This window comes from Felis catus, chromosome A3 (assembly GCF_018350175.1).
Source record: "Felis catus isolate Fca126 chromosome A3, F.catus_Fca126_mat1.0, whole genome shotgun sequence".
NCBI lineage: Eukaryota > Metazoa > Chordata > Mammalia > Carnivora > Felidae > Felis > Felis catus.
In genome coordinates this window covers 11,179,125-11,198,961 of record NC_058370.1, presented here as the reverse complement: position 1 = coordinate 11,198,961, position 19,837 = coordinate 11,179,125, and the positions used below count along the sequence as shown (strand labels likewise).

Genomic DNA, 19,837 nt, shown 5'->3' with positions numbered 1-19,837 from the left:
TATTCCAGTTTAAACTGGACCATGGAAGAACCCTGAGATAAATCAGACCCTCCTCCTGAGCCCTTTCTGATCCCAAATTCATCACTGTCATTAGCTTAGCTGATCATGTGTGCTAACTCTGCCAACCAGTGGCGAGTATGATCCTTCTGATTCCTTCCCTTGACTTAAAAACATTGAAAATCCTCTGAGTAAAAACTCAATAATCATATACATAGATCTCTTCACGTCGTTGATTGCTACAGATTGGTACAGATCGATTTCATTCAATGTGTGATGTTTATCTCTGGGTGTCAGTGTCCATGAAACAATGGTGTGGAACTAAAATACCCCTTTAGCCCCCCAAAATATGACCCCAGTGCTGTTGATTCTTAAATCCCTTCCAAGTTTCTAGTTCTGGGTAAAGAATTGAGTTTGAAGGAAAAACATAGAAGTTTGCAAGGAAAAATTAGCCCCTCTGTTCTGAGTGCGTGTGTTAAGTTGCTGGAGCTAATGGTTAGCGACAACTCGTTATTTGGTTTTCCCATCTTTTGGATTGATGAAGTTTAATTGTGGGTGATGAAGCTTTGAGAGTGTGTATGTCGTGATTTGGCAGCTGAGCTCCCAAACAGAGTGCGTTACTTAGAAGACATTGAAAGTCTTGACTTTGTATTTGTGACAGTGTATCATTTAGTGATGGTGCTGTTACCTGTGGGTAACTGGTGCCTCCTGGTTCCGGTGAGATCACGTATGTGCTACCGAAGAGCTGTAATTGGCTGGATGTCTGACTGTCTACTAGAAGGTAAATAGAAAACTAATTTGTTAGATTCAATAACTTCAAAGTCCTAATAAGTATATAGCTTTTAGTTCCCTAAAAACCATTAAGATTTAGATAACATTTTAAAAGATAATGTTTTTCCTAAATGTTATTTTATAAAATTTGTGTATTTTATAAATTAATATTAAAATTCAGTGGAGTTCATATTTTATTGACAATCCGTATTTAGCTTTCCCATTTTAGGAAGCTCTCTTTTGGAAATGGTATTCATTACAACACCAGTGAGTGTTCTTCATGTAATAGGAAATAATTATTTTCTACTTTATTATAATTAGTTCCTTATAATCCCAAGGAATGGATAACAGAGTTACTTAATACAATGTTAGCAAAGGTAACTTCAAAAAATTTTTTTTCATTTTACGAATAATAGGTAAATTCATTCACCTTATTGTAAAAAAAAGCTGAAGTTCCTTTCTGGCCACTAAGCATACTTATCTATCCTATACTTTGTTATAAAAAAGGAATTCAAGCATTTAAAATAAGTGACTCTAAGGACGCCTGGGTGGCTCAGTCCGTTAAGCAGCCAACTTCAGCTCAGGTCATGATCTCATGGTTTGTGACAGCAGAGAGCCCGCTTTAGATCCTGTGTCCCCCTTGCTGCCCCTCCCCTGCTCGTGCGCGCTCTCTCTCTCTCTCTCTCTCTCTCTCAAAAACAAACATTAAAAAAAAAAAAAACCTAAGTGACTATAATTTATAATCCAGATAGGGACACGTGAGTGACTGAGTGTGCTATCAACTCTATGGACAGGGTGATAGGGGTGAACCAGAGGTGTCCCAGGTAAATTGTAACGTGAGTCATCCTATTAAAGATACTACAGTAGGATGGCTTTCAAACATTTTTTTAAACGTGTAACAGTAAGAAATGCATTGATTTTTGTGATCGCACAAATATATAATTGCAAGTGTCACAAAGTAAAACTTCATTACGTGAAAAATGCTCTGATTTCCTATTCCATTCTTTAAAATGTTTGTTGGGACCTCCCCAAACAATTTCAGAATGCGCTAGTTTGAAAACCACTTGTGAAGCACGCTGCTTTCCACTTAAAGAGATTTGCCATAGAAAATACTAGTATTCTTCTTAAGGGAGTTGGCAGGAGCATTGTATTGCTCGCTTTTATATTTTGAAATAATTTCAGGCGTGGGCAAGAGCTGCATGAAAATATGGCTTATACCCTTCACCCAGAGTACACCCACATTTGCTTTATCTCTCTGTAGTTTCTCCTGAAACATCCGAGATTTGGTTGCAGAGATCACAGCCCCTTAACTCCTTAAAGACAAACACATCCCTCTCCAAAACATGGATATTCTCTTACACATTCCTTTATACAACCAAAGTTCATTTATCAAATTCAAAACATGTAACAGTGATACAACAATATCCAATACACGAGCCATTCTAGAATCTCACCAATTGTCCTCCAAACAACCTTTACAGAAAATGTCCCTTGATCAGGATCCAGTCCAGAATCCTGCATCCTGCTTAGATGACACATCTCTTCTCTCTCCTTTCATCCAAAACAGTTCCTCAGCTTTTCTTGGTCTTTCGTAATGTTGACTTTTTTGAAAAGTAAAGACAAACTGTTTTTGCAGATTGTCCCTCAATTTGGGCTTGTCTGTTTCCTCATCATTAGATCCGCGGTATGTGTTTTGGGCGAGAAAACCGCGTATATGATATTCCAGCTTCATCGTACCGCGTCAGGAGGCACATGTCCGTTGATTTCAACACTGCAGACGTAAAAACATTTTTTTTGTTTTTTTTAGTAATCTCTACACCCTACATAGGGCTCAGTCTTACGACCCCAAGGTCAAGAGTAAGCAAGCTCCGCTGACCAAGCCAGCCAGGCGCCCCAAAACACTTTCTAATGGGAGAAGCTGCTCACATTCTTGTGTTGCCCTCCTTCTAATAATTGTTATGCTGATAAACATGAACGGGTACTTACAAAAGACCTCTGATGGGGCGCCTGGGTGGCTCAGTCGGTTGAGCGTCTGACTTCAGCTCAGGTCACAATCTCGCGGTCTGTGAGTTCAAGCCCCGTGTCGGGCTCTGGGCTGATGGCTCAGAGCCTGGAGCCTGTTTCAGATTCTGTGTCTCCCTCTCTCTCTCTGCCCCTCCCCCGTTCATGCTCTGTCTCTCTCTGTCCCAAAAATAAATAAACGTTGAAAAAAAAAAAAATTAAAAAAAAAAAAAAAAAAAGAAAGACCTCTGCTTTCAACATCTGTTTGCTGTACATCTTGGATTGTTTTCTAATTGAAAAAAAAAAAAATGATAGAAACATGAAATGGCCTGAGTATCCCTGAGTGTCCTGTGCCCGACTACATTTCTGGACCCAGGGATTCTGTTTTCTGGCACTGACCCGAACGGAAGGAAAACACCCCCAATGAAACCTACATCACACGCGTCTGGAGAATGCTAATTGGAGGCTTCTGCCTTTGGAGTCTGTGAATTATGAATCGACGCAACTCCAATTGCTGAAATACCAAGACTTAGTGGCTACATAGCTGAAAAATCAAGACTAGAGCTTCGGCACAGATATGATCTAGCCGTGCTGCCTGATAAAACTTCCTGCAATGATGGGAATGTCCTATATTTGCTCGTTTCAAACAGTCCTCGCTAGCCCACCCGTGACTACTGCACATTTGACATGTGCCGAACGCAGCCGACATGCTGAATTTTTAAGTTCATGTAATTAATTTTTATTTTAATTTTATTTTTTAAATTTACATCCAAATTAGCATATAATGCAACAATGATTTCAGGAGTAGATTCCTTAGTGCCCCTCACCCATTTAGCCTGTCCTCCCCTCCCACAACCCCTCCAGTAACCCTGTTTGTTCTCCATATTTATGAGCCTCTTCTGTTTTGTCCCCCTCCCCGTTTTTGTATTATTTTTGTTTCCCTTCCCTTATGTTCATCTGTTTTGTCTCTTAAAGTCCTCATATGAGTGAAGTCATATGATATTTGTCTTTCTCTGACTAATTTCACTTAGCATAATTTCCTCCAGTTCCATCCACATAGTTGCAAATGGCCAGATTTCATTCTTTTTGACTGCCAAGTAATACTCCATTGTATAGATATACCACTTCTTCTTTACCCACTCATCCGTCAAGGGACATTCGGGCTCTTCCCATATTTTGGGTATTGTTGAAAGTGCTGCTATAAACACTGGGGTGCATGTGCCCCTTTCAAACAGCACACCTGCATCCCTTGGATAAATACCTAGTAGTGCAATTGCTGGGTCGTAGGGTAGTTCTATTTTTAACTAAGTTCATGTAACTTAAATGTAGCCACGTGGAGCTAGTGGCTACTGTATTTTACAGCACAGGCCAGAATCTCTCTCCATTTCTTGCTTTCCTCTGCCCTTTTCCAGGCAATTGCCCACTGGTGGCGGCGAAAACGACCTCCGGCCGCTCCAATGTGTCACACTCACAGCTCACCCGGAAGGGAGCCCCTCCTCCCCACTGATCACAGCCACAGCCTCCGAGCCAATTTGCACGTCATGCAAATTGGCTGCGTCATGGGCCCAAATCTGGACTGGGTTGGCGAGGGGTGGTTCCACAAAGAACCGGAGAATCTGGGCACTGCCGCCACAGGAAAGAGGAGAGACCACAGGAAGTGAGCACCGTGGTTACCACTTGCAGTTCTGTTGGTAAAGTATTTGGGAATACTTCAAGTTTTGTAAGGGAGAGAGTGAAAACATGAAGTACTTTGCAAAGGTAAATGAGGACAGAGAGCAGTCCTCTATCAAAGGAAATGGGGAAGGTGGAGATTCGATTTGGGGTCTAATGGCCGTGTTGGGAATTTGAAGGACAAGTTGAAATCTGATGATGACAGCATCTGGACTTGTGTTTTCAGGTATTATTGTTTGCTTTGATTTGCTTTGAATCTGATAGAAATCTGATATATAAAGAATACATAAATCTGGGGCGCCTGGGTGGGTCAGTCAGTTAAGCGTCCAACTTCGGCTCAGGTCATGATCTCGTGGTTCGTGAGTTCGAGCCCCGCGTAGGGCTCTGTGCTGACAGCTTGGAGTCCACTTTTTGGATCTTCTGTCCCCTTCTCTCTCTCTCTGCCCCTCCCCCACTCTCTCAAAAATAAACATTAAAAAAAAGAATACGTAAATCCAGTAGAAACTTTGCAGATGGCAGAAAAGTTCGCGTTTTATTATTTTTGAAATACAGAAATGAGAGAATCGTGGTCTTAGAGCAGTGGATAAATTGAAATGTCCCAGGGGCGGGGAGGGGTGGGTAGGGCAGGTGAGCTGGTAAACCGGAGTCCCCGTTTACACGTAGACACGCACGCACACACAGAAAACTGTCCACGGTTGTCACGTGTATGTGTGGCCCCAGTGTTGCCAGCCCTTTGAACTTTTCAGAAGGTGTCAGAAATCCAGAATTTCAGTGAAACAGCCTGATTGTTTGAAAACAACTTCTGAGACAGGCTGGCAGTTCGCCTCCCCGTCTCAGAGCGCTCAGAGACCAACGCTACCAGGGGCCCCGTTTCCGCTGCTGTGAATCTATTCCCTCGAAGGTCACTGTGAGGCGAGGGCGAGGTAATGTGCGCAGAGGGTTTGGACGGTGCCTGAGGACTAAGAAGCACTCAGCCAAGGTTGGCTGCTCCGTCCGTGTCTCAGGGAGATGGCTGGGGCCCAGACGGATTGAGTGAGTGGCCGGAGGCAGTCTCCTCGTTCAGTGCGACTCCAGAGTGTGGTCCCGGGAAAGCAGCATCGTATCACCTGGGTGCATGTTGGAAGGAAAGGCAGGTGCTCGGGCCCACATCGGTTCTACTGACTAGAACCTCTGCTGGAGGGCGTCGTGCATTTTCACACGCTCTCCCCAGGTTCTTCTGGCCCGCTAAAGTCTGGGGAGTTCTGAAATCCAGCTCATTCTCTCTCTTTTCTTTAATTTTTAAAAAAATTTTATTATTTTATTAAGGGTTTATTTATTTTTGAGAGAGAGAGCACGCGCACGTGAGCGGGGGAGGGGCAGAGAGAGCGGGACTGAGGATCCAAAGCAGGCTCCAGGATGTCAGCACAGAGCCCGGTGCAGGGCTCGAACTTGCAGACTTCCAGATCATGACCTGAGCCGAAGTCGGACGCTTAACCGACTGAGCCACCCAGGCGCCCCTGAAATCCTGGTTATTCTCTGTCTCCTTCATTCTTAGCAGCACTGTTTTAATGAGCATGGCTCGAGGGTCTTCTGAAAGTCACAAAAATGATGAAAAGCCTGCATCTCCTCTTGTGTAAACTGCGCTCTTAACTCACTCGGCAGAGTAAGCTTCAGTCTCCAGCCCCCTCCGCAGAGGGTCCCGCTTCCTAAAGTAGGACAATCCGATTGATCAGAACTGCAGCTGCGACTGAATGCATGCCTCCCCACACAGATCATTCCAGGGGTGCCAAGGAGCAGCCTCTGCAAACTTCAGGCTGCATTTTTGCGCTGGGTTATCTGCTGAGAAAGAACTAGAAAAGGCTAGAGCCTGACTCACAGAGCAACCCACAGATGGTATCTGGGCAGCATTCCTTCCTTGCCCGTTTGGGCTCCGGCAATGCGCAAAGGAGGAGGAAATGGCACTCGCCCGTCGTTTCTGACTAAGACCTGGAGCAGGTGACACTCCAGCGAAACATGACACACGGCACTGTTCTTCTAGAACATGGGGGTTCCGTTCCCAGGCCTCGTGTCCTGCCAGGCGCGCGAGCCTTCCATCTATGGGAGCTAGTGAGTTGCTTATCAGGTTTTCCCCAACATTCCCAGAGGCCTTCACCTGCTGCCTCAGGTATGTACCCGCGGTGACTCAGGCAAAACTCTGTATGCTTAGTGACTCAGAAACTGAATCATTAACTTGGTAAATGCCTGCCGAGCATGGGGAAAGGGAGCTTGGAGACGGCTTCAGAATGTGGGTCTTCCGGTAATGCCAGCGAGGATGGCCGTGTGAGAACAGCGATGCCGAACCGTGTTGCTTCTCAGGCGGGCCACGTGCTAAACGGACAGTCCCCTGGAGTCAGGATCTCCAATCAGCCACTCTGAGAAGCAGCAACTCACGGGGATTGTAGAATGTGTGCCCAGAAATGTAGATTTCATTTCTTTGAATTCCTATCCGGTACAGCAGAAAAACGTGCAAAAGGCTTCTTGACTTAAAAACACACGTACGCACAACTTTGGATTTAAAATGGGGTATATGCAAAAAATAATAATAATAATAAAATAAAATATGATTTAAATGGGGTATATGCATTCCACGCACACACAGTGCCACACGATACTTGAGAAGGGATTCCAGACAAACCTCTCCCCAAAATGGCCATCGTCGTAATCTTTCAGTCCCCCGTGGAAGGCAACAGTAAAACCTCGGCAATTTAGTTGCGACACAAGAGGGTTTTTCTGGTGAGCTGGCCTGGCCGTCCTTCCTGCACCCCCAGGGTGTCTTGGCTGGTGTTCACAGGACCTGTGCCCAGTGGGGCTGGCATGTGCCTCCAACAGCCAAACAGACCGGGGCAGGGGAGAGGGAGGGGACACACAGTCAGGGAGAGAGCCAGGAGAGGAGGCAGAACGGCTGGGGAGGGCCGAATGGGCTACATCAGCTGCTGACAACTCTTCAGATATCTTTGTTGTCCTTTCCCGCTCCCTGTGTGGACGCCAAGGGGACACAAAACCCCTTTGCCGGGGCGCCTCCGAGAACTCATAATTGTTTTTCAAACGGCTTGTGAGGAGAGAGCGAAACATCCATGGTTTTGAGGGATGACAGAAACAATGCAGAAGGTGAAGTCACCTTGACATCCCTTAATCAAGCCGTGAAGTTCAAGTTCAGCCTGCCAAGTCGTCTCTTATTTTAATCATGGTTTAGAGCTTTTCCTCTTTAGAAGAGTTTGTGTTTGAATGTTGGTGTCCGTTCTAGGACAGATGGATGGCCGGACTGATAATGCTTATGGTGTCTTTCCTCTTTTAGCCATGCGAAGGCAAATAATGGTTAAGGATGGATGAAATATTTAACAGCGGCCATGCATAATTTATCCCTGAGTGGGTGCTCATTTCCAGCCCAGTGCTTGGCTCTCAATTAGGGCTTCTCAGAACATCAAACCACTGTCTCCTTGGCAAATTGACATTCTGCTTATTTTTACTCCTTTCTTCCTAAGACTCATTGTTTTTAATTTTTCTTGTTGAAGTACTCATTCCTAGATGTCGTTTTCATCAACAGGAAACGAAAGTAAAAACCATAGGCAAGGTTTTCTGTGTGGCCATTTCTGGGCCTGGGGTGGGGGTGGGGGGTGTGGAGTTTACTCAGAATTTCAGAGATGTACCCAGGAAGGAGAAAAATATATTTGTACATATAACTATTGCTTATGTAGACTGTTTAAGGAAGCCGTGTGTCCACTGGAGTGATATATGATTTCAGGAGAAATATTAGGGAAAAAAACCGTATATATAAAAGAAAAAAGTCACCTTTCCCCAAAATCACTTTGCAGAGATAACCACCCTTAAGTTTTTCAGTACATATGCACATCAAGATATATTACCTGGCATGTATTTTGACCAAAACAGGATCCACAGCAACATATAAATTATTCTGTAGTTGGCTTTCTTCGGAGGACAATATATTGGGAATGTCTTCGCTCTGTCAATATCGCTCTGCATCATTTATAATGGTTTCATCGTATTTCATGGTATAGATGGGCCGTCATTTTGTAAGACCAATTCCCTATTGTTAGCTGTTTTCATTTTTTTCTCAATTCTAAACGGTGCTGGGGTGAACAGCTTTGTAAATACACCTTTTTGTTCTTTGTTCCATTATTTCCTTAGGATAAATTCCCAGAAGAAGAATCCTCAAGTCAAAGCATACATGTTTTTTTTGGAAAAGGAGATCTGGCTCAGGAAAGTATCCACTGTTCTTCCAGAAAGGCTGCTCTCCTTGACACCCTTACCAAGGTTCTGTGCGAATCTTTTTCCCTCCCCAACCACTAGATTTGTTGTTAAGCTCTTCCTTATTTAATAGGGGGGAGAAAGAAGCTCATAATTTTACTTTGCAGATTGTTTATTATTAGCACAAGGGTTTTTTTTTTTTTTTCATTGTTTATTTGTATTTATTTTATTATCTTCTCTATTTGGGTCCTTTGTACAACATCGAACAAATCGAGGTATTGGCCTTTTGTTTTTTTAAAGTAGGCTCCACACCCAGTGTGGGGCTTGAACTTATGATCCCAGGATCGGGAGTCGCATGCTCTACCGACTGAGCCAGCCGGGCGCTGTGGCCTTTTCTTGATACATACACGTTGTTTTATGTATCAAGGAAGTCTTTGGGCTCATTTTTTCCTAATTAGTCATTTGCTTCTTACCATGTCTATCTTTGGTTTTTGTGTTTGATGTATAGGCATCTCTTACTGTACAAGAATCTCTTATCTCTGAAATTATCTCCGATTTATAGAGATAAATTACTTGTCTCTATAGTAAAATCCCTTCATTCTTTCCTCTAATAGCTTCAATCTCAAAATTACATATTTACCCAGATTGTATCCCAAGTGTTACAGTACTTTTTTTTTTTTACTTTTTTTTAATGTTTATTTATTTTTGGCAGAGAGAGAGAGAGAGAGAGAGACAGAGCATGAGTGGGGGAGGGGCAGAGAGAGAGAGGGAGACACAGAATCTGAAGCAGGCTCTGGGCCCTGAGCTGTCAGCACAGACCCTGATGCGGGGCTCGAACTCACAAACTGTGAGATCATCATCTGAGCCGAAGTCGGTTGTTCAACTGACTGAGCCCCCCAGGTGCCCCATTTTGTCTCTTTATTTTTATTAAAGTCTCCACACCCATCATGCAGCTCGAACCTGAGATCAAGAGTCACGTGTTGGGGCGCCTGGATGGCGCTGTCGGTTAAGCCTCCGACTTCAGCCAGGTCACGATCTTGCGGTCCGTGAGTTCGAGCCCCGCGTCAGGCTCTGGGCTGATGGCTCAGAGCCTGGAGCCTGCTTCCGATTCTGTCTCCCTCTCTCTCTCTCTCTGCCCCTCCCCCACTCGTGCTCTGTCTCTCTCTCTCTCTCTCTCTCTCAAAAATAAATAAATTAACATTAAAAAAATTTAAATGTGGGGCGCCTGGGTGGCGCAGTCGGTTAAGCGTCTGACTTCAGCCAGGTCACGATCTCGCGGTCCGGGAGTTCGAGCCCCGTGTCAGGCTCTGGGCTGACGGCTCGGAGCCTGGAGCCTGTTCCCGATTCTGTGTCTCCCTCTCTCTCTGCCCCTCCCCCGTTCATGCTCTGTCTCTCTCTGTCCCAAAAATAAATAAACGTTGAAAAAAAAATTTAAAAAAAAAAAACGGGGCGCCTGGGTGGCTCAGTCGGTTAAGCGTCCGACTTCAGCCAGGTCACGATCTCGCGGTCCGGGAGTTCGAGCCCCGTGTCAGGCTCTGGGCTGACGGCTCGGAGCCTGGAGCCTGTTCCCGATTCTGTGTCTCCCTCTCTCTCTGCCCCTCCCCCGTTCATGCTCTGTCTCTCTCTGTCCCAAAAAATAAATAAAAACGTTGAAAAAAAATTAAAAAAAAAAAGTCACGTGTAGTACTGACTGAGCCAGCTAAGTGCCCCTATTTTCCCTTATTATATAAAAACAGCAGCCCTGTTGTACCATTTGCTTTCCCCATTTAATATATCGTGGTAATTTTTCCATACCACTAGATAAAATCCTTCCCCATTCATTTTTTTTCATTCTTTTCTAAATATAAACTTACCATTTTATAATTATTCTAGATTTACAGGAAAGTTGCACAGAGAGAACGGCCTCACTCACCTCCCTCTGATGTTAACATCTTACAGAACGTGGTGCTGTTTGTCACAACTAAGAAATTACCAATGGTACGGGTCTTGGTCTGCTCGGGCGACCTTAACAAATACCACTGACTGGGGGACTTGACCAACGAAAGTTCAGGGGGCTGGAAGTCCAAGATCAAGGTGTGCTGGCACAGTTTCTAGTGAGACCTCTCCTCCTGGCTTGTAGATGGCCACTTTTTCTCATCGCGCCCTCCCCTGGCCCCTCCTCTCCCCTGGCAAGAAAGAGAGTTGGAGAGAGAGAGCTCTCCGGCGTCTCTTCTCGGGACAATAAAGACACTACTCTTATGGGATCAGGGCCCCACCTGCTGGGGGTTTACCTCTTCAACATATGAACTGGTGTGTGTGTAAGGGGGAGGAGGGGGACATAAACATTCAGTCCATGACAGAACATTACTCTTGACTAAACTTTAGACTTTATTTGGATTTCACTGCTTTTTCACTAATGCCTTTTTTTCTGTTCCAGGATCTAATCTGGGGTGCCATCTTGCATTTAATCCCCATTCACGCCTATAGCTCCATAACAGAAAACCATTTCATATATTAAACAATGTCCTAGCGATGGACCTTTGGTTTGTATCAATATTTTTTACCATTGCAGCTAAGTAGCAGTAAGTGTACTCATAGGTCATGTTTGCATATATTGAAATATATTGATATAAATTCCCCAAAACGGAAATATGGAGGGAATAAGCACACACACTTGTAATTTTGATGGATATTGCTGGCTTGTCCTCCCTGGGGGTGTGTCCGGTTATACTCCAATTAACAATGGGTATCAGTGCCATTTTCCCACAACCTTGCTAATCTTATGAATTTTCACCAATCTGTTGGTTGAAGGACGGATCTTATTCTGAGTGAAACCGAACCTCTTTTCATGTGATTCTGAGCTTCTTGAATGAACTTTTCTTCCACCTATCGTTTCATATACTTTGTCCATTTGGTGTTTTTCTTATCAATTTCCAGAAACCCTTTGTAGAGGATGGGGAGTACCCTTTGACCACGATATGGGCTGGCAAGCAATTTTTCCCAGCTGGTCACATTCCTTTCCCCAACAACCAACTTCACTGAGGTATGATGTGTTTCAGTAACGTGTACTTTGAACATACAGTTCAATGAATTGCAATGATATACATCCATAGAATCACCACCCACCACCGCGACTGAGGTACAGAATATTTCTGTGACCCTTACATTATTTTAGAATATACTTCCAGTAGTGTTGCCATACAGAAACTTCTCATCTTTCTATAGTTGAAACTTTTTTTTTAATGTTTGTTTATTTATTTATTTTGGGAGAGAGAGAGAGAGTGTACAAGTGGGGAAAGGGCAGAGAGAGAGGGAGAGAGAGAGAATCCCAGGCAGGCTCCATGCTGTCAGCACAGAGCCTGATGCAAGGCTCAATACCACGAACCGTGAGATCATGACCTGAGCCCAAATCAAGAGTCGGACGCTTAACCAACGGAGCCACCCAGGTGCCCCTAGAGTTGGAACATTTTTTGTGGCTCCTGAATTTCATGTTATAATAGGACATGGGGGCTTTCACATTCTGAGATTGTAAAATAATTATTCTTTCTTTATTCTATTATATTTGTACCTTTGCTTTTTACATTTTGATCTTTGGTCTAGAATAGCGCAGAAGAGCATGAGCAGGTGTGAGGTGTGGGCCTAATGTCTATCCAGTTGTCCCAGCCATTCGTAAACAACTGGCTAGCTTTCTACCTCCCTTGACGTATGTCACATTTGTCATATTTTGAAAGTTTGCTTCTTCAAATATATTTTTGGACTTTGTATGCTGCTCTTTGGTTCTGTTTCTTCAATCATTTCCATACTGTTTTTATTTTTATTATTTTTAACTTTCTTTTTAATGTTTATTTATTTTTGAGAGAGAGAGAGAGTCTTTGTGAGAGAGAGAGTCAGAGTGCGAGCAAGGGAGGGGCAGAGAGAGAGGGAGACAGAGGATCCGAAGCAAACTCCAGGCTCCCAGCTCCCAGCTGGGAGCACAGAGCCTGATGCAGGGCTCAAACTCACAAACCATGAGACTGTACCTGAGCCGAAGTCGGCTGCTTAACTGAGCCACTCAGGTGCCCCTCCATACTGTTTTTTCTTTTTTAACTTTATTTTTTTAGTAATCTCTTCACCCGCTTTGGGCTTTAACTCACTGCCCCGAGAGATTAAGAGTCACACACTCCTCTGATAAGCCAGTCAGGAGCCCTTCACTTCTATACTGTTTTCATGATTGAGGGTTTATCGCAGGTTTTAATGTTTGTCCTATTCCCCTGCATTAGTTTCCTATTACTTCTGTAACAAATTACCACAAACTCTGTAGATTAACGCAGCACAGATTTATTATTTGATAGTTCTGGCATCATTACTCTGCCTACCACATCCCCTCATAGTTTAATTTTTTTTTCAACTTTTATTTATTTTTGGGACAGAGAGAGAGAGAGCATGAACGGGGGAGGGGCAGAGAGAGGGAGACACAGAATCGGAAACAGGCTCCAGGCTCCGAGCCATCAGCCCAGAGCCCGACGCGGGGCTCGAACTCCCGGACCGCGAGATCGTGACCTGGCTGAAGTCGGACGCTCAACCGACTGCGCCACCCAGGCGCCCCGACTTGTTAGATTTTTATATGAAGGTGAGAATCACTTTGTCTAGTGAAAAGCAGTAACAAAAAGCCGTTGAGATTCTCCTCGGGGTCGCCTGAAATCTCCACGTGAATTTAGGGAGACCGGCATCGGGTCCACCCTGAGTTGTCCCATCCAAGACAGGACGAGCGTTTTCTGTTGCACAGACTCCTGTCCTCCAGAGCGTATAATTTTCCTCAGGTACAAGGGTATAAATTTCCTCTCTTGTTAAGTTTGTTCCTGGGTGTTTTTATCTATTACTTTGTCTCTTTTTCTACTCTTGTCTTCTTGCGAGTTGTTGTTAGTGTATCTGAAAAACACTTATTTCCAGATATGAGAGAAAGTGTTGTGGGGGTATAGATGAAGCAAGCCTGACCATGAATTGACGATTTTTGGAACTTTTTACTTAAGTTTAAAATGCTTTTATTTATGTCTGAAAGTCTCCTTAATACATTTAAAAAAATTTTTTTTGATGTTTATTTATTCTTGAGAGAGAGACAGAGACAGAGAAAGAGAAAGAGAGTGAGGGAGGAGCAGAGAGAGACGGAGACAGAGAATCCGAAGCAGGCTCCATCCAGGCTCCGAGCTGTCAGCACAGAGCCTGATGCGAGGCTCGAACCCATGAACTTCAAGATAATGACCTGAGCCGAAGTCAGACACTTAACCGACTGAGCCACCCAGGCGCCCCTCCTTAATAAGTTTTTTTAAATCCAACAATTCCTATTAGTGTGTGTATTTGTGTAATTCGGGTGTTTGGAGTGTGTTTCAATCAAACAAGGATGCCAAATCTTATTTTTTATTTTTTTTATTAAAAAATTTTAATGTTTATTTATTTTTGAGAGAGAGAGAGACAGAGCGTGAGTCAGGGAGGGGCAGAGAGAGAGAGAGAGGGAGACACAGAATGCCAAGCAGGCTCCAGGCTCTGAGCTGTCAGCACAGAGCCCGATGCGTGGCTCGAACCCACAAACCCAGAGATCATGGCCTGAGCCGAAGTCGAACATGTAATCGACTGAGCCACCCAGGCACCCCATGAACTGAACTGTTAATTATTTTGATATAAGAGACATTATTGGGGCAACTGGCAACACTCTAATGGGGACTCAAGGATTACATGGCCATGAAGTATCAATGTCAATTTTTTTTAATATTTATTTATTTTTGAGAGAGAGACAGACACACCGCAAGCGGGGAAGGGGCAGAGAGAGAAGGAGACAGAATCCCAAGCAGGCTCCCAGGCTCTGAGCTGTCAGCACAGAGCCGGACGCGGGGCTCGAACCCAGGGACCGCAAGATCATGACCTGAGCCGAAGTCGGATGCAACCGACTGAGCCACCCAGGCGCCCCTAGGTTTCTACATTTTAAATGTCAAATATTTTTTAGGGCTTTGAAAACTTTTACATTCTCCTGCCTTCTTACCTATTTCTGTCTCCTGGATCTGCCATAGAACGAGAGGGGTAATTATTATAATTTTTTAATTTCAGTGGCTCTTATTCAAAATTTTGCTGGTTAATCTTGACACCTTAGTTCACTCCACCTAATCTCAAAAAATTTTAAATATGAAAGAAAAGCGTGTTTGAGGATCAGCAAAATATTGTGGGTTTATTCTCTCATCCAGACAGTGGAGTCTTCTCGTTACGTTTCAGAAGAAAAATTCCATTGGAAGCCTAGATCGGCACTTTGGTAAATGTGTAGATTATTTTACGGGAGAAGAGCTTTAGGACGCGGATTCTCCTCTTCGGTGAATGTGGTGTCTGTCCACTTACTTGCTTCTTCTTCCATATTCTCTACTAGAGTTTTATAGTTGCCTTCTTCGGGCTCCTGCACACTTTCTGTTAAGTATCTTTCTAGGTACTGTTCTTTGTTCTATTAGGAAGGAGTTACTGTAACCATTCATTTCTCTAACTAGTTATTGTTGGGGTTTTTCTGATACAAAGTTTCTTAGTAAAGAGCTTGCTCACTATTTGTAATTGGATAATCCTTCCAGAAGGATAATACAGTGATGATGCTTCCTCTTAGAAAAATCTTACTGGTATTTCATGATGAAGAATAACTCTTTCTTTCTTTCTTTCTTTTTAATTTTTTTTAATGTTTATTCATTTTTGAGAGAGGGAGAGAGAGAGAGAGACAGAGTGGGAGCGGGAGAGGGGCAGAGAAAGAGAGAGACACAGAATCCAAAGCAGGCTCCATCCAGGCTCTGAGCTGTCAGCCTAGAGCCCCACTCAGGGCTCGAACTCACAAGCCGTGAGATCATGACCTGAGCCAAAGTCAGATGCTCAACCAACTGAGCCACTCAGGCGCCCCTCTTTATTTTTTTAAGTTTTATTTACTGAGGTAATCTCTATACCCAACATGGGGCTCAAACTCATGTCCCTGAGATGGAGAGTAGCACGCTCCTCTGAGCCAGCCAGGAGTCCCAAGAATAACTTCCTTAAATAAGACACTTAGTTTTCTCATTGCAAAATTAATATGTTCACTGCAGGCAAAATATAGAAGAAGAAAATTTAAATCGCATTACCGCTGCTTAGAAATGGCCACGGTTAACATTTTGTTGTGTGTGGATACATAGAGTTTTCTCTCTTTTTATAAAAGTGAGATCTGACAATACAGTCCCATAACTTGCTTTTTTTTTTAACTCGACATGTTGTAAACAGTTCTTGAACTTATTAAATATTCTTCTTCAACTTCTCTTTTATGGCTGCACAAGGCCTATCTATATATGGGCATCGCCTGATTTATCTTATCAGTGCCCCTGTCGTTAACTATTGAAACGATTTCTAATTTTCTCCCGTTGCAGCTCTGCAAGGATTTGCACACAACCGTGATTATATTCTCAGGAGAATTGGAATTTCTGGATCTAGGGTTGTGCAAAAATTATAAAATGTTTGATACAGATTGCTAGGTTTCCCTCCAGGAAAGTTGTGCTGAGTTTGTATTCTGCTGGGTGATCCAGACACCTCTCCCTATTCTGGTCAACACCAGACATCATCCTTTTGCAATCTTTTATCAGTGTGTAAAAGGCTGTTTGAAAAGCAAAAAGAAAAAAAAAAGTTTAATATGGTGAAATTTTGATGAGTGGCAACAGATAAGACAATAGTGGGAAGAAAGACAAACATCACTGTGGAAGACAGTCTACTAATCCTTGGTGGCCCTTAAAAAGTGATCCATAACCAGCCCGAGTGGCCATCACCTGAGGAATAAATGGCAGCCTGGGGGACATCCACGTAATGGAGTAGCTCTGGGCCACAAGAAGGAATGAAGACTGGATATACACCATGGCGTGGAGGAAACGCGAAAACAGCATGCCAAGCAGAAGCGCTCAGACACAAAAGGTCACCTACCGTAGGATATACTCCCATGGAAGGTCCAGAACAGACAAATCCAGAGAGACAGGAAGTAGACTGGTGGTTGCCGGGAGCTGGGGGGAGGGGGCGATGGGAGGACTGGGGAGTGATGGCTAAGGAGGGTGGGGTTTCTTTCCTGGGGTAGGAAAATGTCCTCAAACTGACCGTGGTGATGGTCACGCAACTCTGAATAGACTTCAGTATATGCCATTGAATCTTTAAATACATGAATTGAATGGCATGTGAGTTATAGCTCAATAAAACTATTAAATAGTGATTCACAGGGCGCCTGGGTGGCTGTGTCGGCTGAGCATCTGACTTCGGCTCAGGTCATGATCTCGCTGTTCATGAGTTTGGGCCCCACGTCGGGCTCTGTGCTGCCGGCTAGGAGCCTGGCGCCTGCTTCCGATCCTGTGTCTCCCTCTCTCTCTGCTCCTCCCCTGCTCCCGCTCTACCTCTCCCTCCCTCTTCTATCAAAAATCAATAAACATTAAAAAAATTTTAAGATATTTAAAAAAAGGATTCTCTCCCTCTCCCTCTGCCCCTCTCCCTCTGCCCCTCTCCCCCTGCCCCTCTCCCCAGCTTGCACTCTCTCTCAGTAAACCTCATTCATTCAAAACACATCAGCTGTGTAGCATGTGGTGGGGGTCTTAGCAGTGAGCAAGAAAACACAGCCCCTGTCCTCATGGAGCTAATATTCTACCTGATACCACACTACCTCCTTGGAAAGAAAATAAAAAGAAAATGCTGGAAGGAAGACACATTTTGAGACCATCAGAAATTCTGCGGGCTTCTAATTCACGTTCCTTGGAGAGCAGCAGCCTCTGGGTCACTGAACAGAACTGCTAAGTCACCGTCTGCACTTGACCAAAATTCCCAGGTGATGTGTCATTCCCTGGTACCTTCAAGTGTGACCAGCCCTGATCTACATGGCGACCTTCTGTCTGAGCAGAAACCCTGTCTACACTACGCCCATGTCAACCCTCTACACAAAGCAGAAACCCCATCTACATTATCCCGAAGTGCCAAGGACAGGGACAGGCGGCTAGCAGTCCAACGGTTCGATCGGTCCCATCAGTGGGGCCTCGCTACTCGGAGAACTGACTGTTCACTGACCCAAGTCTCACCTTCAGAAACTTCTCCCCTCATTTCCGGGCGGAGCTGGTCCCCCCTTGAGTGGATGCCCCTGCATTTGATTTCTTTCTATCGTGACATCACAAAGTCCCACCGTCTTAGAGGCTTGAAACAACACGCCTTCGTTTTCTCGCTTTCCGTGCAGTTTGAACACGACGGGTCACCTGGGTCCTTGGCTCAGCGTCTCACCAGGCTACCAGGCCGGCATCGGCTGGGCCCTCTGCAGCTTGGATCCTCATCCAAGCGCGTTGAGGCTGTGCTTGCGGCAGCTGTCGGCCTGAAGCTCTGAGCTCCTAGAGGCACCTGCGGTTCCCCGCCCCGTGCCCCCCCCCGGCCCCCCCCCGGGAGTGTGCAGGAGGGCTGCTTGCCTTCTTCTAGGTCAGCAGGAGCGGCTCCCTCAGACTTCTCTCACCTCTGACCTCCAAACCCTCCGTCAGTGCCCGCCTGATTAGGTCAGGCCCACCCGGGATAATCTCCCTTTGATTCACGCGAGGCCAACTAATCGGCAACCTAATCCATCACAGGAGCGATATCCCATCACCTCCACCGATCCCAGCCACACGTGGGCATTGACACGGAGGCGCAGGCACCACCGGCGGCCGGGAATCTTGGGGCCATCTTAGAACTCAGCCTCCCTCGGCTGCTGCTGCGCAGCGCCAACACCAGAGGGCGCCGTTCCCGCAGAGGTGTGCCAACGCTTTGCGAGGACCAGCCCGCACAGGCCTGCGGGTGGGGTTTCTCCGGCTCTTTGTCTCTGGCCGAATTCACGGCCTCCTTCCTCGTGATCTTCCTTTCGCTAATCCAGGCCTTCTCGGTGCGAAACAGCTGCAGCGCCTTCCAACTGGCGTCACGTGACAAGACTTTACACTCAGTCTGTCCCGACAGAGATCAGGCGCCTACTCGGTGAGGAGTACCTGACTTCACCTGCTGGTTTTCCCTGCCTTCCCTTGGCAACGCTCTCAGCGTGTCAATATTCCACATCTAAGGCGGTATCCATTGAGCACCGACTCTCTTCCAGACCCTTGCAGAGGTTAGCTCGTTGAATCTTTTCCGCCCGTCATTCTACTGATTAGGAAAGTCAGGCACAGAGAAGTTAAGAAACTCCAGGGACGTCACACAGCTCTTCGGTGGGGAGCCAGAATTCGAAGCCGGACGGTTGGACTTCGGACTCTGTGCTATAGCGGGTGTGTTATTTCACGGCCTCAAGTGAAACTCCAGGTGAATTTCAAAATGCCCTGTGTTTGTCACGTGCGCTGCTGAAGACACGGTTTCCGGCATCGTCGTTAAGACAAATAAATGCATTTTTCTCCCCCGAAGTCTCACGGCGTTTACTTTGGGCCGTTATTACAACCAGAGGCCGCTCTCCGGTTAGTGTTACAACCAGAGGCTGCTCTCAGGTACAGAGCAGTATCTCCCTTATGGAGTACCTACTGTATGCACAGCACTGTACCATTTACTCCACAGACAGAAAAGGACCTTTGAATCCTAGTGAACAGAGATACACGTTCCTGAAACAAGAAAGCAAATGTGTTCAGACGTCCCAAATAGGCTAAAGAACGCTGTTTTTGCCCGGGCACTTAACTTTCTGACGTCTCCTGACACGATCCGATCCGTCTCAACGTGATATCCTAGAAAGCCTGCGGGTCCGAAGCTTGATGCCACGTCGCCGTTACATGCGTAGGTCTGGGCTACCGAGCCTCAGTTTCCCCAAATGGGAAATAGGAAAATGAGTCCGCAGTTACTTTTTTTTTTTGGTTTTTTTTTGATTTGGCAACTCAGGAAACTAAAAACCATCGGCTTTCCCGACGCCCCACCCCGATGAGGGCAGCGGACACACTGGCCAGCAGAACCTGGGCTGAATTGACCTGAGGTTTATGTAAGGCCTTATCTGTATCCACTCGCCTGAGGTGAACGTTCACACGTGTCGCTGAGAAATGTCCAGTGTGATAATGGGGTGCTGCCCTCGCGTGCCCGGGAGTCGCCCTGAGATGTCGGGCGTGCTCTGTGTTAGCATCCTGAAACCCACCAATACCTCGTTCTGAAACCCGGTGGCCCCCAGCGCCCTAGCACCGGGCGGTGGAGCCGGCAGGTCCCGGGCAGCTGTGAGCCCTGGATGAGAAGT

General features: G+C 45.5%; 1 long non-coding RNA gene across 1 annotated transcript; it reads left to right on the top strand.

The window, feature by feature from the left end:
- The first annotated feature begins 8,427 nt into the window (after positions 1-8,427).
- Positions 8,428-11,942, top strand: LOC109497938. The gene is made up of 3 exons (XR_002740807.2): positions 8,428-8,730; positions 10,537-10,641; positions 11,081-11,942. It is a non-coding gene; the product is annotated as an uncharacterized LOC109497938 (long non-coding RNA).
- The last annotated feature ends 7,895 nt before the right edge of the window (positions 11,943-19,837 follow it).